The sequence below is a fragment of the Hemitrygon akajei genome, chromosome 30 (assembly GCF_048418815.1).
Source record: "Hemitrygon akajei chromosome 30, sHemAka1.3, whole genome shotgun sequence".
Lineage (NCBI taxonomy): Eukaryota > Metazoa > Chordata > Chondrichthyes > Myliobatiformes > Dasyatidae > Hemitrygon > Hemitrygon akajei.
The window spans coordinates 19000254-19014732 of NC_133153.1; the positions used below are offsets into that span (position 1 = coordinate 19000254).

At 35.9% G+C, this 14479-nt stretch overlaps 1 long non-coding RNA gene across 2 annotated transcripts in view; it reads left to right on the plus strand.

Moving 5' to 3' along the window:
• The window catches only part of LOC140718844 (uncharacterized), a 36993-nt gene that overhangs the window by 2624 nt on the left and 19890 nt on the right, over nt 1-14479 (plus strand). For both annotated transcript variants that reach the window (XR_012096810.1, XR_012096809.1), the window contains exons 2-3: nt 7462-7522; nt 13994-14102. This is a non-coding gene — a long non-coding RNA (uncharacterized lncRNA). The remainder of the gene's footprint in view (nt 1-7461; nt 7523-13993; nt 14103-14479) is intronic.

The following is a 14479-nucleotide window of genomic DNA, read 5'->3' on the forward strand; positions in this document are numbered from 1 at the left end:
TACATACTAACAATAACATATACTAACAGTACAGGTCTTTATATATATATGAAATCTTCATGTCAAAAGGAAGACATTTATAAGTAAAAATTGTCAAACGAAGGCGAACTATTTAAATGCATGACTATAAATCTTTTCGCTAATATGTAACACTAAGCTTTAATTGTTGATATGTGAGCGCTTTTTTTTCAAGGTGTTTAACGTCTGTATGACTAACTGTCAGATATATGTGTAGCTCCGAATTTCTTAAAAGTCTTGTGGTTGGATTGAAATGAGGTCGATTAGTACGTTAACCGTTATTGTTTTTAACGAGAAGCTCGGCTTATTCATATTTTTTATAAAAAGGGTTGTTTAAGTCACAATTATTTTGACCACATTGAGTGAATACTTTATTTAAAGTTAACAGTGCTAGGTCTAGTGAAGGATGTGCAACATGTTAGAATATGATATTGTGACCTAATTGCCAAAGATAGAACGCGCGGACTGCTTGACAATGAATAAAATTATTAACAGCCCTGCACTGGATATAAAAAAAATGCATCTTCAATTTCTAAGTTCATCTTTAGCAATGAAGATAATGACAAATGTGCGAACTTTGTTGTTTCTGCAATCTTCAATACTAAAAAAACTTAACAATTAATTATAGTAAAATATAATATTGTTAGAAATAGATAGCACACAATTTATTTATTGGTGGATATACGGTCCTTCGAGTGTATGGCGCCAATAAAATTCGGATCAGCACCAATAGGCGCTGGATAAAGCTAATAAGCAGCAGTGTACAGTGTAGCTGTAATACGATTCATCCAGTTTTGTGACTGGAAAGTTGACGATAACAAGACAACCAGCTTATTATATATCGTGTCGCACTGAAGGGTTACTGGCGTGACTCAGAGGTTGAGGCAAGAAGAAATTGATCTTAGCAGAGGAGCAGAAAGAAAGAAAAAGGCTTGAAAGGTACACCATAGAGAACAGCAGACAGTACTTGTCTACAGATTGCAACACGCCGCCTATTGGGTCTTGTATCGATTTGGAGGGAAGCTGAAGATGTCACCACACTAAATATTTACTGATCACACACAAATAACACGGGATATCGATTGTTTTTCGCTGGTGAGAACGGAGCAAAGGGGTAAATCATTGTTTCTAAAGAGAGGTTTTAAAGGCATGTCTCAGATGTGGGGATAACAGGATAAAAAGAGGTGCGAAAATCAATAGACACTGATTAGAAAGCGATTTCGGACGGTGGGGTAAGTGCAAGACCAAGGGGAAACAATAAGGCAGTACCGCAGAATTATGGAATGGGGAATTTAAGAGGTGGCGAGGGCTGAGACATCTGCGGAAGGCTCAAGCAATTGGACATCAACTGCATTTGTCTCAGGTGTCGTTATAAAACGAAAGGGACGGACACATAATACTGTACTCAGTACATACCACTACATGAATACAGCATACCCGTACATTCCAATGCATTCCCCGGATAAATACTAAGTGTCACAACATTGATGTAAACAGAATCATACACACACACACACCAACTACATAAATGCTGAAGCAAAGCTAGCTAACATTTTAAATAAATTGAGATTCCATCTATATTTAGCTGTATAGCTACATAGAAGCGAAAAGGCAAATCGCATCCCGAGGTATCTGGGAAGTCTAATTAGCGATTTGCAGAGTGTCATCTCCTGTTTTGCACTCCCTGGAGATAAACTGCAAGCTGCAGGTGGAGGGGATGGTGATGTGTGCGTTTGTGTGAGAGAGAATATGCGTTTTCCCTCACCTTCCAGCAAAAGTCCCGCGCCGAGACTAGAATGGGCACCTCTGACCCCGGGCCTCACGCTGCTGCCCTGATTAACCCTTACAGGCCCAAGATAACAAAGATTAGCTAGGCTAATGAACATGCTAAAAAAATCTGATCGAGTTTGAAAGCTGGGCGGAAAAATTTAGAGTAAACGAGAATATTACTAGAATCTGATTGATGTATAACTGGATACAAGGTAGAGAATCATTGCTGGTCTTTCGTGATAAACTTCTTTGAGGTATGGCACATTGTGGAGATATCAGAAAATATGGGATTAACTGATATGTTTTACACTGAATGCTGATCTTGTAATGAAATTTTGGTATTAGTTTATTGTACATGAGATCTTGGAAAATCCCAAGTTGTTAAAGTTACTTAGTTTCAGCTGCATTATATTTGTAAAAAATGAATTTACAAGAAACCCTCCTCTCAAAAGTAGCCCACCATCCATTCTCCCGTCTTTATTGTGTGCCATTAAGAACCTGCTTTCTTAAAACCTTCACCCCAGTACAAAAAAAATTGGTAACGGGTGATTTTCTTAATCCATGCCCATGCCGAATGCATAAATTCATCAGAACAAACTCGCGATGCACTTTGAACTCAATTACGTTACACCATAAATGATGCTGAAAGGTAGCAAGGAAATCTGATCGATACACAGAGACAAAAGAAACAAACAGTAAACAAGAGCTGTCAACGGGGATTGTCAGGAAGATGATTTGCGGCGGAAGAAAGTGAAAGTTTGCTCAGCAAAGTGATGGATATTCTGAGGTCTTAAAAATAAGCATGGGGAAAAAAGGAGAAAATAGGATTTATTAAGAAGCTTATTTGTCCAGTGAATGCATATGCATGCTGCTCATGTCTTGACAATTGTACCAGGCATTGCGAGAATCAATATAATAAACTTAAAAAAAACTCCTGTAAAACCTTTTTTTCTTAGTTGCTTCTAAACTAGTGCAGACACGATTTGTGTTACCGATGTAAACCAATTTGTCACTGTCCACTTTAATTATTGGGGAAACGCCAGGTTTTTGCAGTGTTTTCTCTTAATATATTGGTAAGGGTTTTTAACGTGAATCCCCCGGATAGCCTTGTACCACACAACTTCTCTATCTCTTGCTTTCAGCGACTCCTTACGCAACTTTTCCAAAATGCAAGATTGTTTTAACTGAGAGTTCAGACATTCGTGAAATAGAAATTAACTCTCCCTTTTACCCCAGCTCCCCATTCTGCACGAAGCTGCCGTTCTGCCGATGGCAGTGATTATCCCATCCAGTTATTAGTTAATCATTGAGACTTTCTGTTCTTTTCTGCATCTCGTTTCCTGTCAATGATAGCTAGGTGTTTCATTGTGATCTTAAGACACGATTTCGCTATTCTTATATTGTGCTGTATTTTAAAGTCTGTCTTTTTTTGTTTTTATTTTACTAATCTGGATCTGGACAGTGTCGTATTTTTAACCAAAGAACCATATTGTTTATTTAAGGTGTAGAGAGAAGGCAGTGCCAGTTTTCACCTGCTGTCTGCTTTGAATTTCTTGCTGAACAGTCAAATCACTACTCGTTTTAACTTCCATTAATCACCGACTTGGATGCTTTAACTTTTACGTTTCTTGTGTATGCGTGTGTTTTAACATTCCTTCCATAAACACTTTGTTGTTCATTTAAAGGTGCAGGTTACACTCCCTCCCCCACCCCTCACCTTCTCTATCTGTCTCTGTGCCCCCAGGGCCAATCTGAGAACACGCAGCCAGTAGATTGCTTTCAGAGGCTGGCTCTGTGATGATGGATTGCCATGTCAATTTAACCGGCGAAGGATTAATTTGTTTCAATGATTTCTCTTTAGGCAGAACGCCAGCATTTTTCTATCTCTTCCTTTCCCCTTCCCTCTTCTCTTTACAACCAAAGTGGATGTAGTTTGTAAGGGTGATAATAGTGGGAGATAAGTTTGACTCTGCTGTGCCGTGACATTGCAATAGGGTTACTCTGTGATTCTCTATCTCCATAAAATGACTGCTCGCTATCCGGTTACAACTTAACGATCAAATTCATTATGTCTGTGCTGTTTTCTACATAATTCGGCGTAATACAGTTTCTGTATCCTTCATTTTCCGAACACTAAGTCTAAAATGTTTTTTTAAAAATTTGCATTCAATTACTATATTCAAAATTTATTTCAAATTACCTCACAGAAAGGATTCTGAATATATCTTACTACACATTATGAGCAACCGGAACAATATTCTGGTAAATGCAGATTTCTGTTTCTCTCTCTCCCTGAAGAAAGATTCAGTTTTGCTCTTTACAAGATAATGGCCTGGGTTTTCTGTAATCTCTCGCGTCCGGATGCAAGCAAGCCCCAAATGCAACCCTTCCCACCCCACCTCAGCCTTCTTTATACTCCAATGATAACTTGATCCCACTGAATGCAATTGCTCGCCGAGATCTTGCATCTACACAATTATTACAATTAATGAGAATTTATTATATTTGTTTTCAAATGTATAGTGGATGATCGTCGGTTTCATGACATCGAGTGATAACTTTAGGATTTTCATTTTTCTACAGTGATATGGACATTGAGTTCCTAATCTTAAGAGATTGATCCCATACGACTGCAATTTATATTAAGTAAAATATTGAGAGCGAGATAGGAAAACACTGATCAATTCGAACTGAATAGGTTTGATATCCGAGTGTATCTCAGTTATCCTCCGAACTCTACGAGAAAAGCAGGCTAGTGTGGAATCTCCCTTCTGCCCTTCTAGTGACAATTCAGATGTTAGTGGATCACATGGCACAAATAGCTGTAGACTCCTATCGAAAACTTGGTGAAGAAGATTAATAGGACTCGTCAGAGCTATGAAAGCACAGCTTTGCAGTAAATTTATGCTCCAGGAAGATAAATTGCTGATGAAGATTTTAGTTATCAAACATCTCCAGTCCTCAGATACTGGATTTAATTAGTATTTTTTTCCTCTCTCTCCAAAATCTGAAATTATGTTGTGCATGAATCAGCTTCGTAAGACAATTAAAGCATTTATATTTCAATGTGTTTCTATTCGGCTTTTATTTCGGGCAAACTTTGCATTTATTTCTAATGGATAAACAGCTCCTACCCCCCCCCCCCCAACTCCCGTCTTGCATTGCTTTATTTGAAATATTATGCTTACCCTTTAATTCCAAGAGAACATTATTCAGATCTTTGATTTATGATCAATAGCAGCTGACAGAAATGCGTGTACTGTTTAACTACCTCCTTCTTCAGTGATGGAAATAGCTGTAAGGAGAAGGTATAACATATCCTTCATGCCAAGAGTTTAGGGACCACAATAAAAGCCGGCGGTAAAGTGTATAGCAGAAGAACAACTTTGCGTATACATTGAAATAATCGATGCTTCACTGAAATAGCTGTCACCTTCCTCTCAGCTCCTTTAACCATTCACCCAGGTATCTGCCTCAGAATTTCCAGCTCAGGTCCAGATCATGTTTCCTGCACTTCGTGCATTTTGATATTTTAAAGTAATTAGAATTGTTTAGTGATTGCCATCTGATATTTAAGCGCGATCGGGTTGGGACGTTTGAGAAGGGGACGCTCCAGGCTTCAGTCACTTGATGAATACGTGACCTGCCGGAAATATAAAAGTTCTTTTAATGTAGCTGCGTTATGAATTTTGCAAACAGTTTTGATTCATTGATAGGGTGTGTGTGTGTGTGTGTGTGTGTGTGTGTGTGTGTGTGTGTGTGTGTGTGTGTGTGTGTGTGTGTGTGTGTGTGTGTGTGTGTGTGTGTGTGTGTGTGTGTGTGTGTGTGTGTGTGTGTGTGTCTGTGTGTGTGTGTGTTTGTTTGTTTGTGGGGCCAAACTGCTGTTTTCAACATTAAGGTCGTTTTGTTTCAGCTCTTCAGTTTTGAATGAAACTCCATAACTTTTGTGTTAACATGTATAGACGCGGGTTGGTGGAAAGCAGGCTAAGTTAAATAACAGTTGCATTTACCATACAATTTTACCTCAAACTATTTCTGTGCGCATCGTGCATAACCACATTTCGATTGTACAGAAGAAAACATCTCATGTTTGGAGTATCAATTGCAAAAGAAAATGTGATATATCATGGAACGTGGAGCTTTATTTCTTAACAGAATGCCATGAATAAATGCAATATCTGTGGCTGTAAAACTGGCACACAATTATGTAACGGAGAAGGTGAATTAACAGTACTTTTATTCATTATCAAGGAATCTGAGACTTCATTGCGAAATGAACAATGTGTATGTCAAAATCATTTTGACCATGTTTCATTTAAACTTCAAGCACGTATTTCTTTTGCTGTCAGTAAATTCTCAAATTCGCAAATTTTTTTTTACGAAGAATAGGGAGAAGCATAACAACTTGAGGGAATAGAGAGCCATTCGGCCTTTCTTAATTACGTCAATATTCAATAAGGCCATGACTGATCTTTTAATTCATCGGTACTTTCCAGCTCTGTCCAGCATCTACTGATTCCCTAAAACAAAGATTTCTATCTTGAATTTATTGTCTCAGCTATCTGGAAATGAGCCGTAACTCTTTGAAACAATAGAATCTAGAAAATAAACACTTAGCTTTCAAACTTATTCATTATAATTTTTTTTTTAGCATTTTCTGTCCAATGTTGAGGGGGAAAATCTTGGCCTTTCTAGTTTGTGTGATGCTTGATTAAAATATTAACTTTATTTTCCTGAAATCTTCATAGATTTTAACTAATTTCATCAAATATTTGTCTGTTAGTAATAATGACAATCCCATGTGTTTTGCCTATGGTAACTGCCAACTTTCTGCCCAACATCAGGTTTTCTCATCAATCTGAGTCAGTTTCTATATAATACTGTACACTTAGGCAGAACATTAGAGGATGTTGTACCTATGAAATTCACATTCCAGGCTTATCTAGACAAGATGGGGGTTACGTCAATCTGTCCCATTGTTAGAGGCATCTGATTTAATATACACTCCTCTTAAAGTTGATGAATTTCAGTTTGGAACTTTCACTCATGGGATAGTCTGATTATCATTCTGGCCCCTTTTCTGTATAGAAATAACTGTTATAGAGATGCCAAATTTGAGGTGTTTTGACATGCCTATAATCAGAGATCAAACCACAGCCAAAACGCCTTCTTGACCATATTTAAGTGCATGCATCTGCAAAATCTATGAGCATTAAGTATCCAGTAAATTTCCCAGGTGCATTAGTAGGTGATATAGCAGGTTAGTTCACAATTGCTGTGCAAGAAAGAGGCAAGTATTTAATTTATAGTCAAACGTTCAATTACTTCATAACTTCTGAAATAATTATATTACATGTAAAATGCATCTTTGTGTTTTATAACTTGCAATGGTAAAGGATATAAAAGTTTTAAAAGTAGTTGCTATTTGCTGCAGTAAGCAATGCTTCATATATATTTATGATTTGAGAACATAAGCAAAAATTTGAATTAATAGCTATGGTTACATGTCCCATTGAAATCAGTTGAAACTATATTTAAATATTTTTAATATCAAAGTGCACCTTTGCATAATTACAACATTGGGGTGCAGTCGAAACTGGGGCTAGGGGCATGTGCAGATAACAATGATTATTCTATATCAGCACGAATCATATTTTGTACTCTTTGATTTAGGTTGCATTTCCTATGGTTTGCAGCTCTAAGCACGCATGAAGATGCAACTTGACAACTTACCGTGAGTAGCCTTACTGGAATCCCATTAGGAACAAAGCTAAGTAAAAAGATATCAGTTGATAATTCACTGAGAGAACATCCTTGCTCATGCTATAATTTGTAACTAAAATGATAGTTTAAGCACAATTTGCTTCAATGGAGATTTCTTACATAACATGAATAACATTCAACATTTCAAAAGCTACTTAGAAACCTATCTGATTTGGCTCTTCAATATAAACTAACAAAATTATTTGTCTTGTATAATTATGTAAAATGTAGTAGTAGCTTTATTATAAAACAGTTTCAGTCACTTTCTATCTCTTTCTTTAGATCAATGAAAATCTGTTTAAATCCTTAGTGAACACACAATAAGAAACTCAATGCATCCTCTTGGCATATATTAGAATGTAAATAGATGCTATCACTATTGGGAAAAGAAGCAGTAAATATCAAAGAAAATGTTTGGCGTTTTAAACACGAACCACATTTTAAGTGTTCAACATTGACTTCAATCCAGCTGGATCGGTTTCTCCATTTTACCAGATGCTCCAGTATATGTTTCTGGGGCTTCTCCTTATCCTCCAGTTTGTTTAACATATGGACTTTTTGTGCTATTCATCTTTTTTTGTACTCTTTATACATCTTGGAATCATCAAATGACATGTTCCAGACATATTGGTTTTGCATATACTTTGACCTCAGTCCCAGTTTCCTTTCCTGTTTCAGATTCTTAGACATTTTTAGTGTCCATCAGCTTACTGTAACTTTGCCCGCATTCAACATGGGCAAGAATTTAGAAAAAAATAAACATCTCTTCTACATACTTAGAAACATTGCTCAGTAATTTTTGAGTATATGGGTCACAAAAAATTAGCTCTTGGAGTACTTTTTTTCCAACATTAGGCCCAATGTCACCAGCAAACACATCCATGACAATACTTTGAAATGGAGAAGATATTTTTTTCTAGAGCCTTCTGATCATGTGTACTGGCTTGAATTTAGCAGAGCATTTCCACTTTTTTTTAATTTCTCGGATTAATCAGAATAATTACTTATCAGATTCTACAGAAAACATGAAACTAATAATACCAATTTTTGATACTACTGTATATTGGGGATCTATGGTCCTAGAAATCATGGTCAACTCAGACCAACTTCTTGGAATGGCTACTTGAAGCCCTTTTGTGCCTTCATGAGTACCCTAGCCCAATGCACTGGAGCAAAACTACTGCCCTCTATTTGGGTCGTGAAACCTGGATGGCAACAAAGTCTTGTGAAAGGTAGTCCAGGAATGTTCATGATAAGGTTTGCCAGGAGTAATGTTGGAGTGTTTTGGTGGGGAGGCAGTGTGAGGGGTTGCTGAGGATCTGCCACCTGTCAAGAATGTTAACAAGTTTGTCTTTGACATCCAGAGGTATTTAATTTTTACTGTAATTGAAGTAAATAACTAGAAGTACTGACAATAATCAAATATTTTGCAAGAACATTCGGAACACATAAGACTATTTAGAATTAATTGGCAATATCAAATTAAATCAAAACAATTTTATATAAAGTATAATATCTTCCTCTGCCTCCTTAACAATACACCTGGAATTCCTACGGAAATCAATGGCGTATCTATCACACCTTGCAAGTTAGATGACCAGTGCAGGATCTGAAAATCACATGCCAAGTGAAAGTCTCAGAAAGACAGTGCCTGGCTAACGTGGCACGATAAGCTGAAAAATCTGGGGTGGATAGAGGTGAAGGCAGCGGAGGTGTGACCGGATAGAATGTATCAGCTGCACTTGCTTGAACAGTTGAGTGGCAGATGCTTCTTTCCATACACACATTGGTTGTTTGTCACTCTCCATTTGTGCGAAGTTTTTTTTAATTGATTCTACTGCATTTCTTTATTTTACTGTGAATGCCTGCGAGATACTGAATCACAGGATAGTGTATAATTACATGTAGGTACTTCGATAATTAATTTACTTCGAACAAACTTTGAGCATTGTAGGTCATAGCCAGCAACACCTGGCCTGTTAATTTTACAATGATGTCAGTACAAACTCATACTGACGAGTAGCACCTGTATAGCTATAGAAAATTGCAAGAAATTTGAGGGAATTTATCAGATACCATTGGAAATCCTGCTAAAAGAAGAGGTAATATGTAGCCAGAGACTTATTCAACAACACATAGTATGCGGAGGAGAGAGAGCTAGAGAGGCAAAAAAGTCTACAGAGGGAGTACCAGAACCTTGAGCATAGACATCTAAAGTCAGGTCTGTCAAGGGTGAAGTGAAAGATTTTGAAGGAATGCAGAGATTAGGGAGAAAGAAGATGGGGCATGATAAACAAAAGTTTTATCAGGCAGAATGCATTGAATATGAAAAGAAAGACAAGATTATCGTTGTAAGTTTAGTCCTTTAACCAAATTAGTTATTAATTATTGATCAAATTGCAAGTTATTGATAAAAACATAGTACTTTGAGGGGCTCTGCACTTGTTTTAAAAAAATCTTGCAATAGAAATAATAAGTTATAATAATTAAAGGCCATGATATAATATCAAAAGATATTAGCAGCTGCACTTCAGCACCTCAGCCTTGGCAAACATGTGATTAATTCTAGATATATTAGACAGAATAATATGGTGGCTTGCAAGAGGATAACAAAAATTCCACTTTTACTAGTTTTTGATGTGACTGCTAACTAAATTATGATAGACAAAAAGAAATCCTGCATTCTCTTAATTTGAAACTTTGAAACCTTTAGAAAATGCTAATTCTGCAGATCAAGGAACACAAATCATCACAAGAAAAAGTTCAATGTGGCTTCAAAATAGTTTTGAGAGATCTGCCGTGTAAGAGAAACACATGGATACAAACATACATTTTAAAATGATGAAAATATGTATAATTTATTTATCCACATATGAAGCAAGAAATTACAATGCCAGATTATCAATTGATAATCTCTTATCCTTGCAATATAGTTATATACTCATGAGAGGAAGTTATCATTAAATGCCAAACTCCAGTTTACCAAATTGAAAGTAGTCAAGAGAAAACTGCCAGAGAAAAGAAAACACAAGGCATTATTTACATTATTTCATTTCTGTGTTGTCAGATTACTGCTGCAACTTCAAACACCAAAAATAGAGAATAAACAACAGTTAACCATCATGCCTTTAAGCAATTAAATTTTCATATGCAATTGTCTACATGACTGAGATTTTTCAGAGAGAGAGAAAAAACAATGTGCTAATCTATTGAGTCTGAAGGGTTTGTTTGGCAAATGTTCCAGACAATTTGAGTTCTAACACAAACAAAATAATTTGATTGTTTAAGGGTATTAGTTGCTGGCTTATTTAAACCTCCTGCAGTTCTTCCACATTATGAACATTAGATTCCTTTGTTGCTTAGAACTTTCAAGTTATGTTGGATGTATATTGTATTGTGGAGCTACTATCAAAATATTTGGCTAACAAAGAGTTCATGAGATGGTAACAGGTTTCTAATAGCTTGCATCTTCAAAACAGTCACATCTTTACTTTTTAACAGGATACTGAAAACTGAAGGACTAAGGGCCACAGGTGAAGTTAAAACTGGGCAAATGTCAGCAACATCATAGGAAAAATGAAGAATAATAAGTATAATATCTTGTTCCATCTCACACCTATGGAGACTTGGAAACTTAAGGAATTATTTTTCTAATCTCCCAGCCAATACTATAAGTTAATACGCTAGTTAAATTACTTTGCATCTTTACAGAAATTATAATTTGTTTATAGTAAAGGTAGATAAGCATGCTTCCATTAATATTTTTTTCATTCAAGTAACAATTGATTGTACGGAATATTTCAATTTGTATATTTTGTTTATGCTGTTAGGGGCAATATATTTTTCCTGCAGAATCTGTCATCAGATGTAGCAATGATTTTACATACTGACATATCACAGTATAATGGGTCAAGGTGCTACTGACTTATAAATGTTATATTTGGTTCAAATTAAGCATTAATCTTTGCTTACAGTAAACAAGTTGCTTATCTGGTGCAAATTGCTTTCTTCTCTGTTAATGATGCCTAAAAGTATTCGCCTTTCAATGTAATATTTAACTTTAGCTCATGTTCATAACAGAACACCAAAACACAATGAAAGTTATAAAGAAATAATGAAAAAAATCCTGAAGTTTTAAGACAATGAATGATTACTTCAGCTTATTGACAGATATGATTTGAAGAAGTTTCATTATAATTAGGGTCAACACTGCAGCAGCACACTGATGGTGTCTCCTTGCATGGTGACGAAACATTTGCAAGTAAATTGCCAAGATCTGAGAAAAACTAAACCAAAACATAATTAGGGATATGGGGATTCAGAATAATGGCTACCTGGGGGCACCAGCTACAAATTCATCCCTTTTTATTCTATTAGTCAAGTTTCTGAAAATTCAGACATCACAGTCATTGATAAAGTATAAAAAATAAAATCAATATTTCAAGAAAAATATGAATCAGATTATACTGAACTGATGTAAAAAATTGTACTTGTTCTCACCTCAAATTGCAAAATAGCATCATGGGTCAATTGGCATACTTTGCTTTAGATTATTACTACATGGAGTTTTCAAAATGTTTATTTTTTTCTCTTTTATACTCTGAAGAACAAGTTCTTAGATTGATGTAATATTTTATCCTACCGCAGTGCAGTATATTCTCTGGGAGTTAAGAAAACAAACATTTTCATGACAGCCTCAGAAAATAAGTTGAGCTCACTTTTGTTTATTAACTAAAAACGTATCAGCGAGAGTATCAAAAATTACCTTCTTAAAAGTGTGGAATGAGTTGTCGCGGAATGTCACGTGACCAAATCTCCAGGAGTCCGGCCAACCAGAGAAAATAGTCTTCCATACAGCACATCATAGTGTCAGTTCTTAAAATGTGCTTCTAGTCTGAGGGGAAAATGTTAATCCAATGATAAGAAGAGTAACAAAAAGTTAGCTGTTTTATATGTTGGTGAGATTTTTGAATGAATTTCTGGGCAAAATGAAGCAATTTAATATTTCTTTAGGTATTGTTTAAAAGTTGATGAGGCACTGTAAACAAATAAATGGGCGAGAGAGTGGATGTGCCAATAATCAATGTCAAGTAGCATTTGGGATCAATTAAGTGAATGGAATGTTGAAGTTCCTTGTTTATACATTCTTTCCCTTGATCTGTGGTTAGAGTCAAGAAACAGACCAAGGACTAAGGACACAGTCCAGCAAAATCAGAATTCAATAAATAATCCCTTCAAAAATGAATCAAAGCACTGGATATTTTCTTGTAATAGTATTTTAGGTCAACCTTGAACAATTCCTGCAAAGTAAGAGTACTATTTTGAAAATCTGTGCAATTACAGGAGTTCCAGTTAAAGTATATATTTTTTTACCATAACCTAAGGGTAATTGTGTACTCAACCATTCCCTTTAATCTCAGATTGATCCTAGTACAGAGGAATAAATATCTTTCTCTCTTGGAGGTATAAGTAAATTTACTTTGGTCAGTATCAGTCAACACTGGCAGAAGGGTCTCAGTCCAAAATGTTGACTGTTTATTTATTTCCATAGATTCTGCCTGACCTGCTGAGTTCCTCCAGCATTTTGTGCGTGTTGCTTTGGATTTCCAGCATCTCCAGACTTCCTTGTGTTTATGATTTGCTGGCATAATCTGACATGTATTGTTTAATTTGGTAATTATAAGGGAATATATTGTGAGAGATGGAAATTAAATGCCAGAGCTGATTCTGTGCCCTTGTGTATGGAAGCAGATACAAGACCAAAGTGTCTTGTAAGTTTATAAGAAATGGTGCATATTGGATATAATTAATTTGATACCTTCTTTGATTGTGTTAGTTGTTATCAATTGTAAAGTGAAAGCATTTTCATCACTTTCATTTTTACAGCATTACCAATCCTCTCAGCACAGATAGCAGAGATTCACTAAAGTAGAATAACATCTGTAATAAGATCTCATGCAAAACTTCAGAATATGTGAATATTATCTGCAGAACAATCATAGTTCTCTGTTATGTTTAACAGCATGAAAGAATGTTTCAAAATACTCTGATGCTCTCATCAGAGTATTTTCCAATCATCAGATTGTGCAAACTATGAAGAATGGTTCAGAAAATAAAACTTCAGCAAATATTCAATCTTTCAATATATAAACATTATTAAAGGGGTTTGTAGATGTATTTACCTCTCTAGGACAGTGAAGTTTTCCTTTGATGATTTTGTGGATAATACCTGGTCCAGTCTGACCAGGACAGTTTTACACAAAATTATCTGACAATTCAACTGTTTACAGAATGCTGAATATGTATCTTAATTTTCTGTGATTGCTCTTAATGTTGGATGTTTCTTAATTTCTTTTCTATCACAAAGTTATCTATTCTATTTTATCCCAGAGAATAAATTAATTTCAAATGTTCATCTATCGTATTTTTTTTTATTTTCCAGGACTTAGCGCAGTTCAAGAGCTTTTTTTCATATTCTTTCCAGTTTGAGGTTTGACATATAACTCCAAGATGGTAAAGATTTTCTTGCAAGTGACTGGAGGAGTCTCGCAGTAAGTAAATTCAGTTGGAACATAGAACAGGCTCTTTGGCCCTTTATGTCTGGGCTGACCATGACCATTATCTAACTAATGCTGTTTGCCTGCACAAGCCTCTGTTCCCTTCTTGTGTCTGTCTTAACGGCACCTAATCATTGCTATCACATCTGCTCCTACCACCTCGCTTGGCAGAGTATTTAGAGACCTACCACCCTCTGTGTAAGACAGTTGTCCTGTACGTCTCTTTAAACTTTTCCCCTCTCACTTCAAATCCATGCCCTCTAGTATTCGACTTTTCCACTCTGACTATCAAACTTACCTCTGCTCATCATAATTTTATATACTTCTTTTGGGTCACCTCTCAGCTGCCAATGCTCCAGAGAAAACAATTC